The following is a 14135-nucleotide window of genomic DNA, read 5'->3' as shown; positions in this document are numbered from 1 at the left end:
GTCGTGCACCTGGTGGTAAGCGACACGCCTATCCCTAACAGTTGCCGTGCAACTCAGATCACGCTTTAAATTGCAAAGATCTTAGGGGCACTGCCACTGCTCCCCTCACCCTGAGACATAATTCGAAAGTCCCATGTGCCCGCAATTTCATTACGTTAACAAAATACTTGATTCTTAAGTTCAAACGAGACCCAAAATTGATGTTTTAATGTGTTTCGCCCACACGGAAAATTGGGTTTTAACCGACTTCAAAAAAAGGAGGAGGTTCTCAATTCGGCTCAATTTTTTTGTGTGCATGCTACGGGGTTACTCCGGGATTTGTGAATTTAATAGTAGATTGTTCAACAAGTGCATAAAACGTCATTTTACCGGAGACGAGTATACGAGTATCTCTAGATACTTAAGTCGAGGGTAGAATGGGTTTTATGAACGAGTTATACACTCCGCTTTTCACTTCGATTGCGAGTGAATTAAACAGCAATATTACGAATAAACGATTATTTAATTAAAAATTAATGTAAAATTACAACAATTAGACGTATTTAATATGGTGGTTTTTTTTATTTTATGCACTAGAGCATAAAATCCTATTTTATGCAGCCCACACCCATCATAAATACGAACTTTATGAGCATGAGAAGTGACAAGATTATTTTTTGCTGGAAAGAGGATACCACAGTTTTGGTCCGTTTGAAGAAAATATCCCACCTTTAAGAGTGACAAACTATGGAATGAATCTGAATGAAGTTTGAAATCTTTGAAGTGTCTTTCATATAAATATACGTTTTATTTTTTCAATTGATATTCAAAACAGAAGGCGCCGGTAGTGAACTACGGGGCTACGATTGTTTGTCAGTGAAAGTGACCAAATAGGAAAATGAACGTTTCTAAATTAGTTCTTGACTGGGTGTCCCGGATAATGCCCTGGAGTGAATTCCATTGTTCTGTTACTTATAATACAGGGAATCCCCTAGCTTGAAACCAGGGCCTTGGCATAGTAGAACTGCTTATTTTAAGTCGTCACAGTTGTGTGTCGATAGAGTCAAATGACACATGCAATAAGTAGGTTGTTAAGGTAACAAAAATATTGAACTCTACAAAAATTATACGCTGAAAAAAATTTAAATCAAACAATACGTATTTTTTTAGATTTTGAAATTTAAAAATTGTAGTAATCGAACATTGATTGAAACCAAACTTTTAATTATAGACCAACCGCATCCTGAGCGCATTATCTGCACGCTGGGACTCGCCGATGTTCGCACACTGGATGCGACTTCATAGCATAATATGATCAGTCGCCTAGTTTTATTTTGTTTCTTTTTTATTTTGTTTTTTGTATTTTTGTATTGTGTAACTAACCATTAGAATTAAGCATTTTGTAATTTTAACTAACAATCTATGGACCCAGTTCCGAAATAAATTATTATTATTATTATTATTATTAGTATAGAACTTCTTCAAGTAAAGTTTAAAGTCACGATATTTACACGAGAGGCAAAATCAACAAAGTAGGAGCATTAGAGCTCCTAGTGGAAGAGTTCGTCCAGGGAAGTACTGCCAACATACCTATTCCTGCCGCCAAGCAGTAATGTCAGCGTACTGTTTTCCGGTTTTGAGGGGTAAGGGTGCTAGTGATATTACAGGTACATGGAACTTGTCAACTTATGTCTCAGGGTGACAGGCGCAGTGGCAGTTTTTGCGATTTAAAACTCTGAGTGGCAATGCAACTGTTATGAACACGCGTGTATCTTACCATCAGGCGTACGACTTGTTCGTCCCGTCACTTGATATTATAAATTAAAATCAATTAAACTATTTAAATCAAACTTTTAAATAAAAAACTTCTTCAAGTTAAAATTCACGAAATTTACACGAGCGCGTAATCAACTTTGAACTACTCGACAAACCAGTATTAGTAGGAAATTAAAACAATTGAATGAAAGAAAATTGATTAATTAAATTTTTATTGAATTGATTTTCAATTATTTTTTGTGAAATTACTCCACTAGTTTGTTATAATTATTAATACAAAGATCGAACACTCAGAAAAAATTCCTTCGATCCGGTCGGATTCGAACCGACGTCTTCTTGCATACCGTGCCAGACGCTATACCAACTAAGCCACGGAACGAACCAACGGACCTCACGAATTTTTCTATGTGCTTGGGTCGTGTCTTTGTACTTGGTCTTTCAACGACTTTTTAGTCGTAGCGCCATCTATGAGAAATCTATGACAGATTTATCACCCAAATAGAAAATTGATTGTCAACTTTTTTTTTATAATACCAAATGACGGGACGAACAAGTCGTGCGCCTGATGTTAAGCTACACGTCTGTCCATAACAGTTGCAGTCACCGCGCCGGTTACTCCGAGACACAAGCTGACAATCCCATGTGCCTGTAATTTCTAGCAACCTTTCCCTTCCAAAATGGAACGCAATAACGCTTACATTACTGCTTGGCGGCAGAGCTAGGTAAGCTTTCGAAAGGGGCTCCACTGATACTATTTTTATTTTCCAATTAGAACACAACAAAAAGTAAAATGAACTGGACTGTTGATCAATACATTTATTACTTACATTTATTTAAAAAATAGCATAACATTTCATAGTAGAAGGAATCTAGTAACTAACGCCTGCTTTGGCATGCGATGAAGTAGCCACTTAAGCAGTTGAAAACGGTAGCTTTGAGAAATCTAATGAAGACATAGCCTTTGATGTAGAAAACGAAGATCTCGACAAAAACATTAATTAAAAAACAGCATTATTTTGAGGACTTTGCAAGTATCCTGCTACATTTAGGGTAAAACCGGGTTAGATTTGAAAGGGCCTTCTAATTTAAAAATTATTCGTTTACCATGAATAATTTTTATGGATATAACTACACACCTCAAAAGTGTCTAGGGATCAAGTGAATATTTTTGAAATAAAAATTATTTAAGCAATATTTACCAAATCCAGTCTTCCAGGACGACTTCTTACTTTAATGCTTATGTTTTATTTAACCGCTTACCCCTATATTTAATTAAAATAAACTAAAATTGATGTTTTTGCAAATTGTGGGAAAAAACTCAAATTAACGGCGTCAATTAAATGACAAAAAAATGGCGAAAATGATGATTTTGCTCATTTTTATTGTAAAGATAAGAAAATTAATAATCTGTATTTCCACCATTAACACGAATCACACAATTACAGCGATTTGGCATGCTTAAGATGAGTTCATCAAAATCACTTTGAGGAATGGCCGCCCATGTGTTTTGTAACAAGTCAAAATATTGTTGTAGAGTATGTACGGTATGCATACTCGGCACAGCTCTTCTTTGAAGCATATCCCATGCGTGCTCAATTGGATTGACGTCTGGCGATTGAGCAGGCCACGGCAGAACGTTGATACGAGCTTCGGCAAGAATGCGTATTACGACTCTAGCCGTGTGTGGACGTGCGTTGTCATGCATTAGTTGAAATGAATCACCCAACTGGCCTCGCAAAGGGATGATAACATCTGAAACAATCCTCTCTGCGTAAACTTGAGCATTGAGGTTACCCCTGATCCAAATGAGATCGGTTCTTCCGCCGATCCAAATACCGGCCCATATCATTATTGTTCCCCCACCATATGGATGAACTTCCTGACAATATCTCAAACGTTCATGATGTCCAGATGTTCTCCAAACTCGAGTACGTCTTGTATCCGGTCTCATACCGAAGCGGGATTCATCCGAAAAGCACACATAGCGCCAGTCTTCTTCCTCCCAGTTTCTGTGTTCGCGAGCCCATCGTAAACGGGTCCTGCGATTGCAGGGTGCAATAGGTGGAACTCTGAGCGGCCTTCGGGATCGCAGACCCACTTCACGTAAACGATTTCGGATTGTTTGATCGCTTATTAGCAAGCCTGAGGAGCTGTGGAGCCTCGTAACCAACATCATGGCGGTCATGGTACGATTCCGTCGAGCAGTATTTTGGATATACCGGTCCTGTCTGCGAGTCGTGATGCGAGATCGTCCTCCATGTCGCTCGGCCACGCTGCCCGTCATGCGATAGCGCGTCCAGAGGCGACTTATGACGCTCTGTGTAGTGTTAAGAGTGAAAGCCACAGCACGTTGCCTGGAACCAGCTTCCAACATTCCGACGGCTCGCATCATCACTTCTCGGGTTAAATGATGTCGTCTCTCCATAATAATGTAAATTGTTTCGGTTCCGATGCAGATATTGTAATGATTTTGTCAAAACGCTATAACTCATTTTTATACAAAACCACATTGACAATCGATTTTCTTCTTATTATCGAATTTTAAACAATATTCCTTATTTAAATGTTAAAACTCACTAAAAAGTATCAATAGCGATACAAAAAAGTTAATATAATTAACCCTAATTGCAGCAATACTCTTAAACGTACTTGATCCCTAGACACTTTTGATGTGTGTAGTTTAATCTATTAAATTACATTAAGACTTGATTTTATTGATCTAACATTATTGATTTTGAAGAAATTGACTTTTTGCAAACCTAGTTTCTTGAGGATCTATCCTCAAAAAACTAGTCGATGGTCTACTCTATGGTCTACCATAGAGAAGATAGATAGCCTGCCTATGTGGATAGACGCCACACGATGAAAATACTAAGAAGGATAGATGCCCTTTAGAATGAAATTCGTAAAGTTCATAATAACCGCTCACGCGATGCGCTCCTCCTACCGCTAAATGGCGGCTATTTGGTTTCGCAAATTAGAAAAGCATTCAGTTTAAATACAAGTTTTTATAAATAAAAATTATTATTTTGCATTGCTAAATAAATACCCTCCGTACTACCAACAAAAACATCTCAAATAAAATGCAGGAATACACCGCAAATCCTGCAATTAAAAAGCACTAATGAAATTTTTGCTTGGATAAATATGATAATATACCGTTTGAGTGATTCTAACGTTTACCATGAAATTACTCCTTAAAGTATAGTTTATAAACATTTATATTCAAGGTAAACTTAAAAAGCGCTACTTACGGTATGTTTTCAATAAATAAACAGCGAAATCACCAGCCCAAACAATAGCACACACGATTGTCGTGACGTATTTTTGAAGTTGTTTATTTTTTCAAAATGGCAGACCCAGGCATTAAAAACTTTATGGTTTGCTAGAGTAGTTACCGAAATAGCAATTAATATTAGTTCTTTTACCTGTTATAACTTCGATATCCGATAAATCGGTATAAAATCATCACCCGCACCTCTAGGTGTGGTATGCGTCTACGGCTGCATGTATCGCGTGAGCGGATAAAATGTTTTTATTTGTAATCTTTAATATATTGTATATACATGTTACATCTAGTTACTACCTACTTCACTTCGTATTTTTCTAGCTATCAAAACATTCTATACAAAAATGTTCGCTATTTGAACTGTGAATAATTTGTTTTTTTGGTACTTTTACTTACTTTTAAACTATTATCATATACTTCTTTCTCACTAAAATAATGTATTTTTTTATTTTCTTTTCCTAACTTTCTAGTTTTGTCCTTTGCCCCTAACCCATACCGCGAAAAATCGAGGCGATTATACTATTCAATATTGATAGATGTCTTTTTATTATTTTACTAAGCTATATACAAAAAAGCGATTAATGACACCTAAATGCGAAGTTAATGAACCTATGTATAGTTGTAATAAAAATAAAACGGATTTTATTATAACTTACAAAGTTATGCGACAGTAAATAGGGTAAAACCGGGATAGATGCCGCAGTGGGATAGGTGCCTCGTTTTCAAAAAACCTAACTTCCCCAAATCGCAACAAAGAATATTTAGCTTAAATAAGGACTATAGACACCACCCATCAAAGTTCCTGCAGGGCTTCGTGTGGAGTAGACGCGTTTGCCTTGTGCATGCGTTTATCTCCGCGACAAACACGATAAATGGTTTAAAATTTCAGACGCAAGTACGGTAAAACCGGGATAGATGCCTCATGTTTTGAAAGGGCCTCCTAATTTAAAAATTATTACTTTACCATGAACAATTCCTATGGATAGTTATAGTTTAATCTTTTACATTACATTAATACTTGATTTTATTCATCTAACGTGACGGGCGTAGTGGCCCTAACATCTATGTGATTTTTAAGCTCTGAGTGGTACTGCAACTGTTGTGGACAGGCGTGTCTTTTCCCATCAAGCGCAGGACTGGTTCATCTCACTTAGTTATTATTAAAAAAAGATACTAAAAAGTTAACAATCGGTTACCGGAAAGTACGCGACACCGGATTCATCCCCTAGTTTGCCAAACTTAGAGATGTAACATTTAGTTCAAATTTAAATGGGACCACTAATAAGGTACCCTCTTTGTAACAAAATAAGAATCACCAAAATCACTTCACAAATTATACAGTAATTATACAGTTATCACGTAAGATACACACAAAAAAAGTACAGTCGAATTGAGCACCTCCTCTTTTTTTTTGAAGTCGTTCTTGACAGTCCTTCACAGAGTTTCAAATTTACTTAAGGGACAATGTCTTCTATCGGATTCCGGTTGGTATTGAACATTTGCCATTCACGAGATATAAAAGAAAAACTTTATATAGCTGTGGGCATTGTGGCTTTAACAAGCACATGTTAAATATTGGGCAAAGAAAGCATAGAGATTGTACATTCTGCCACGAGGCGAATGAAACTCCTATGCATCGTCTCACCCAATGGTGCCTCCAGATGAGCGTACGAAGCTACATACTGGGACGGCACAAGCCATAACCAGAGGACATAAAAACTGACTAAGCCAGGAAAGTCCTTCAGTTACTTAGTTAGTTAATGCTGTCGGCCATGGCTTTGAACTGTAATTAGTGGTGATCATAATAGATCAGTTTGTGACGATGTGACCTGTTTCCATCGTCATCCCACCTTTGCTCTGGTTCCTGGCCACTTGTTTTCAAATTTTGAATCGTTCTTTAATTCCTTTGCCTGGCCATTCTAATTTTGTTTCGTTCAGTCGTCACTCTCTGCTCAATTGCGGAAGCGACCAGTGGTGCTCATCTAATTTTGATCCCTTTACCGGTTCCCAACCTAAATCATGTGCCAATTTTAATACCAATCTAACCTAGTAATATTGTATAACCCGGCCCTTTCGGGGTAAGTATGTCTCACGTTTTTAGTACTAAAGTAGGGAGTGTTTTGTAGCGTTGTACCTGTTTTATACCCTTTTCTTGTTACAGCCTTCCTTTTTCCTTTCGACTTATGAAATAAATTATGTGGATTGGAGTATTATATTTTATTGCTGGTCACGCCACATTAGCGGTTGTCTACCTCTTCAATTTGATGGTCGCAGTGATGAGGGGCTCCGAATGAAGCCGCTCCTAGTATATAGTTTCGGCGTACTTAGATGGCAAAAACCCGTGCAGCGGCCCGTTTAGCCCTTGCAGGTTGTCTTGATATATCATATTTGGAATAAATATTGTAAATGATAAATGTGTGCCAATGTTTATTTACAAAGAGCAATCCCTACAGTTTTTTGCTCATCCTTTTCATGGGATTCTGCCTCACGAAGGAGCAGTAGAGTTTAATCAATATGAAGATTTCAAGTGTAATTTGCTAACAAAGATTGTTTGATTTTCACTTAACAGTCGATTCAACCTTAAATGGTTTTAGTTGATTAAGCATAACAGCGTAAAGCAGTAAAATTGAAGATGTACACTGATTAGTACACGGTATGAAAACACGATTCCTAGAAATTTTTACGATAGAAAATAAAAAACACAAACTTACCTGGAACTTTATCAATGTTTATCAATGTTTTTTTATATCAACTGAGTTAAATACATCATACATCTTTCAATTGGCTTGAAGTTTGTTTGTAAAAAAATAAATTCTAAAATGAAACCACTGTCCCTGCCGCTAGACCCGCGCAATAGGACCTGAATCGGTTCGGTACGGGAAAAAATTGAATTCGTGCTGCGATAGTATCGACTATATATTTATTCAATAACTTCCTGAAGAACGATTTTTGGAAAGTTACGGTAAATTCCAACTAACCAGCTCCCTTCAATTGCACCACAGTGCGATCGGTGCTGGGTTAACGGTGAACAAAAACCGAAAACCTTTGACATTAGGTACCGCGTTGCATCACAGTTTGAATCCGTTGGCGCCGTGGGAATCTTACCTATAGCGCACACATAGCGTGGAGGAGGCTTGTGTTTAAAATTGTTATACTGCCGTCCGTACCATAAATAACGTAATCGACTTTTTTAGCGAAATTGAGTTATTGAGATAATTGGAATCAGACACGTAGGGACATGGAAAAAATATCGATACTTTTTGGTATCGAGTACTTTTCCTTCCGATACCGATACTTTTCAGGTACTTTTTGCCAAGTATCGTATCGTTTTGAATATTTCCTACTTATGACACATCATGTCGTAACGCGAGTCAAGGAAACAACAGGTAGGTACATGTGTTGTTGTTGGTGGTGAAATGACAGGTATATGGGACTTTTTAACTTATGTTTCAGGGTGATGGGAGCAGAGGCAGTGCGCCTTGAGATCTTTGCGCTTTAAAGCTCTGAGTGGCACTGCAACTGTTATGGACAGGCGTGCCGTTTACCATCAGGCTTACGACTTGTTCGTCCCATCACTTAATAACATAAAAAAACAGTTTTGGATCCTCAAAGAATCTGTTAGCTTCGGCTTTTACGTATGCATTGTTGAATTTTAAACGCTATAATACAATTATTATTATATATATATATATATATATAAAATGTAATGAAGAAACCAATATAAATACAAAATTACTAACAGATTTACGCTCAATTCACATGGCCGCAAACTTTTTGTAACGAAATTGTAAATAGCATCTTATGCTCATTGTGTAACGTACAAACAAACTAGATAATAACGCACATAACATAGCCCTGCACTACGGAAACCCTGTGTCACGGATGCCATGGACACACATAGACAACCTCAAATTACATCCAAACTCACGAGAGAAATAAACGTAGGCTATACAAATAATTCTCGCGGCCTGGGAATCGAACCTAAGACCACTGCGTGGCAGACCGGTATGGTAACCGATAAATACCTACTTAGTACGTTACACAACTGATATAAAGTTGTTTATGTTACAGTTACAAAAATTTGTTTGGATTCCGTTCCGTTCCGGACACTGACAGAGGGTGCGAGTCGGGCGCGTGTCGGTTCGGGAGCACGGCGAGTGTAATTCCGTGTGTCCGTTATATGAACGACAACAAACCACGCGTGCCGTGGGCGCGAGACGGGCGCAGGTTGGGTTCGGCGCCCGTTCGTGGTGTGTTGTCGACAACACACCACAGAATGACACCCGCCACGCTCCCGAATCGACACGCGCCTGACCCGAACCTTATTCAAATATTCAAGTATATTATCGTGCAATTATTAAATAATATTTCACGATACAATACTCGAACATTAAATAATATTGCACGATAAAAAATCGAATACCTACTTAAATAATAAAAATTGCCACGGTACTCAGGTAGTGAACGCTAGTTCGAGAATGATCGAAATATGGATTTTTGTCTTTATATTACACAAAATTTGTGTACTATTTAATTTATTCACAATGCAACGTAAATGTTTTTTTTAATGCTCGTTGTTTATTGTAAATATTTTTCAAAGGGTTGATATACCTACAATAATAATTAACAACTACAATTATCTGGCCCGGATACGAACGCACGGCCACTGCTTGAGAGGCACTAGGTCAAAACAATTAAGCTACCTTGGCTATTTTTTCACAAAACTCATACACACAATTGATCATTTTTTTAAATTTAATAACAAGTGACGGGATGAAGAAGTCGTGCGCCTGATGCTAAGCTACAAGCCTGTTCATAACAGTTGCAGTGCCATTCAGAGCTTTAAATCGCAAAGATCTGAGGGGTACTGCCGCTGCACCCGTCACCCTGAGACATAAGTTACCCAACACCCTTACCCTTCAAAACCGGAACGCCGTAATGCTCATATTGCGCTTGGCGGCAGATATAGGTACGGTGACAGTTCTTCCCTGGACGAACTCTTTCACAAGGAGCTCCATTGTTGTTACTTTTGCATTTTTACGATTTTTATTAGTAAAAATGGTAACAATACACATCTAATTCCTAATGTACCGATGTGTATAGTTGCTCTTCCCCTACCAATAGTCATGAGCAACTCTATACACAAAGGTACAAAGACTATTCACAATAACATCTGGACAAGCCATATGGTTTGTTAACAGGCTAGGGAAGCACTCGCCATGCTCAACGCCAGTCCATCTCGTAAATTTCTTAAGCTCAAAATGAAAGAGCTGGGCATTCTAACTGCCACTCTTACGAGTCGTGCTCCATATAATAAACACCTTTTCAAGCTAGGTATCACGAACAGCCCTCTATGCAGAGCATGCATGGATGTAAAGGGAACCGCCGCGCACATCCTACTGCAATGCTCCCGCGCGGCCAATTACAGTGGCGAAATACCTTGGAGTACCGAAGTCGCTCCCCGAAGTCTTCAAGAAAGCCAGGAAGGTGCTGAGATTTTTGGAGGAGCCTGGATGGCACGAGTAGGACCCTGACCCTGCACCCACCACACGCTAAATAGACGCCTGACCGTCGAGTTGCGGACAACATACCATACACATCTAATTTAAAACATTATTAATGCAATAGCTCAAATTTCGAATTACCGCAACCCTTCTCGCTAATCCTACCATATACTAGAATTACGGTTACAGGCCTAATTTCCATAGCCTAATAAAATCTTTAGAGGACATGCAAATTACGTCCCTTGCTAATCAGACAATATTTTATAATAAAAGTTTAAATGTGGAACGTTTATGACATTTTTTGTAATTGCTATTTCAGATTAACCCTAAACGAATTTAAAACCAAATTTTCCTGTCACTAGCGAAATAAATTAAAAAAGGGACTTTATTATTTCTGCCGGTGTTATCTGGTAAAATCTGAGAAAGTCGGAAGATATTGCACACAAAAAACAATAGAATGAGGAAAAAAACAGTAGATGCTGAACTATTGAAGCGAGTGTAATAATACGTATCAACTTTAAATTACTGACATGAGCCAAAACATACCTTCAAACACACATAATTCTTTTTTAAAATTGAGCAGCTCATTTTTTACTTTAGCTTTCAGACATAATTATAATTATATTTTATTCTCTGAAAATAAAAGTGAATCTTAATGCCAATAAGAATTAATAAGAATAAAATTTGCCCATGATACTAGTGTGTAAAAACAAATCCACAATAAAATAAGTAAAATGAGTAAAAAATATGGAAATTAGCAAAAGTCTTTTACAATTTGTAGAAGCGAGAAACGCATATCTCATGCACATGCAATATTGGTTAATCATTGTCTGAATGTTCATGGTACATTGAATTATAAAATTTAGTCAGAAACCTCTTTAAGGCATGTTTTATCGGAATAATCTTCTACAAGCTGTAGATTTTCTTTAATCAGTATTGCCAGGTCTACTATTAACAGTAGACCTGACTAACACTGATGCCAGCTACAACTCGCTCAAGGAAATAAAAACCAACTTAAGTGTCTTTGAAAATAGGCAATCAAAACCGGAATAGTCCAGCGATGTAACACAACTGGTGCGAATGGAGGAAGTAAGTAACTTGCCTACCCTGAAAGACAAATTGTTATAGAATATAATTATATAAATTTTTAATCAATGCGACAAAATCCTACTCCGTATAAAGAAACCCGCATTTGTCAGACAAAATGCCAAGTCGATTCGGTGCGAATCTACGAACCTCTGTACTATGAACTGCAATTTAACCGTTTTGGTACTTGAACAATTAAAAATAATAACGCACGTTATACTAATACCCTTAGAACAAACCAACATAGAACAGTTCAGTTAATTTTAATGTAAGTGAGCAAATTGTACTAAAGTTTTATGTGTAAGGAGCGGTGAAAGCCCTGCGGGGTGAACAAATCGTCGGTTAAATTCGTAAACTTCATAACCTCCATTAATGTGAACTGTTGAGTAGACACAAAAAACAGAATTTCTAGAAATAATGATATGACAATCTTTTATAATACCTTTAGTGGTTTTTTAGCACCTTTTATGGTGAAATGGCAGACACGTACCGTCAGCTCATGTCTCAGGTTGACGATTTAAAGCTCTGAATGGCCCTGCAACCGTTATGGACAGGCATGTATCTTACAACCGGGTGCACGACTTCTTCGTCCTGTCACTTGATATTATAAAAAAGTTTATAACCAAAAGAAGGTCTACAAATTACATTTTAAACTTTAATTACCCTATGTTACGGGTGACGAGTAAATAAGGGATTTCCTCCAAAAACGGAGTTACGAGGTTTTCATATTTAGACGATGAAATATTTCTCAATTGAGAAGTGGGGGGTTTCAATCCCTAGTATGTACCTGTACTTAATAATAACTCTGGGTAACTGTAATAGGAAACACAATGATGAAACCTGCATGTTGAAGAAGGTTCACATTAGCCTAGAATGGAAAAATATGTCCTAAACCCTCTTCTAGTAGTAGACCTAAACTCAGCAGTGCAATTTATAATAATAACTTGAAGATAAATAATAATAATCCTTTATTTTCTTAACACAGTTTAGTTACCTAGTTTCTAGAGGCAGGAGTCTCCTTTTAAGCATATAATGCCTGTGACAGGAAACTCAGCTCTTCCATAACAGTATTAGATAAGTTAAGATAACTAAAGTACTTATGTTTTTAATTACTTATAAGTTAATTTGATATCTTAACACCAAATTATAGTATTGTGATATTGGTTACTTAATTGCTGAAATATTAAAAAAATACCCGTATTTATAACTTCATATATTATTATTTATTTAGCTTATTTAATTAATTTTATTTACTTACATTATGTATGACTTTATATATTAAATAGATATATTCTAACACTAAAATTGTGTAAATAAGGTTGTAACATATAAATAGCTAAAAACACTTTCGCATTAAGAAAATTAAAAATTAGCAATGTTTGGTATTAATGGAAATGTTTTGCGCTGGATTCATTCTTACCTTAATAATAGAAGCCAACTAGTCGCTCTCAAAGGTCTTAAGTGATAACTTGTTATAATGAAATCGGGCGTCACACAGGGCTCACATGTCGGTCCATTATTCTTCATCGTTTTTATAAATGATCTGATTTATAAACTATCCAGCCCTTGTCTTCTCTATGCTGATGGCTTGAAAATATACCGCATAATAAGTGAGTCGTCTGACTGCTGTGAACTACAGGGTGATATTGACACAGTTTATGAATGGTGCCAACAAAACAGTATGCACCTCAATGCTAAAAAATGTTTTGTTATAAGTTTTACTAATAAGCGTTCTAAGCGTGTGTATGACTATCGACTTGATGAACAATTATTTGATAGAAAAACTGTAGCTAAGGACCTGGGTGTGTTATTTGACAGTAAATTAACGTTTCGTGAACATTATGCGTACATTACGAACAAAGCACTTCAATTGCTGGGCTTCATAACAAGATGCACCAAGGGTTTCAAATGGGCTCAAAGTTATCTGACCGTCTATTACAGCCTCGTCCGTAGTATTTTAGAGTATGCTTGGGTCATTTGGTCTCCCTGCTACTCAGTCCACTCGAATAGTGTAGAAAGCGTTCAGAGAAAAGCACTTAGAATACTTAGTTACAAATATGGTTATGGCCGCAGCCTCGTTGGCTATAGTGAGAAACTTGACGAATTTAAAGTGACCTCCTCACGTGTTCGCCGTAAGAAACAGGACTTCACTTACTTGCATAAGGTTCTTCATGGTGAGATTGATTCTCCTTACCTCTTAAATAAAATAGCTCTCTCTACAAGGCGCAACCCCCGAATACCCAACAAGACGTTTTACTTGCGGACATACAGAAATAATACTTCGTTTTACAACCCCCTTGTAGGAATGTGTCGGCTTAACAACGAGATATCTATGAAAAACATCGATTTGGACATTTTTGATCCAAGATCCAGAGTGTTTAGACGAGTAGTAAAGCAACTTGTACTTGTATAGATTTTCACCCATTTCCTTGACGCTTTAGTATTAAGTAAATAAGTAAATTAACAGCAAATTTCACAGTAGTTCTTTCTTGTTACTATAG

Source organism: Hyposmocoma kahamanoa, unplaced genomic scaffold (assembly GCF_003589595.1).
Source record: "Hyposmocoma kahamanoa isolate Upper Pololo Valley unplaced genomic scaffold, ASM358959v1 119, whole genome shotgun sequence".
NCBI classification, from domain to species: Eukaryota; Metazoa; Arthropoda; class Insecta; order Lepidoptera; family Cosmopterigidae; genus Hyposmocoma; species Hyposmocoma kahamanoa.
This window is presented reverse-complemented; position numbering follows the sequence as displayed.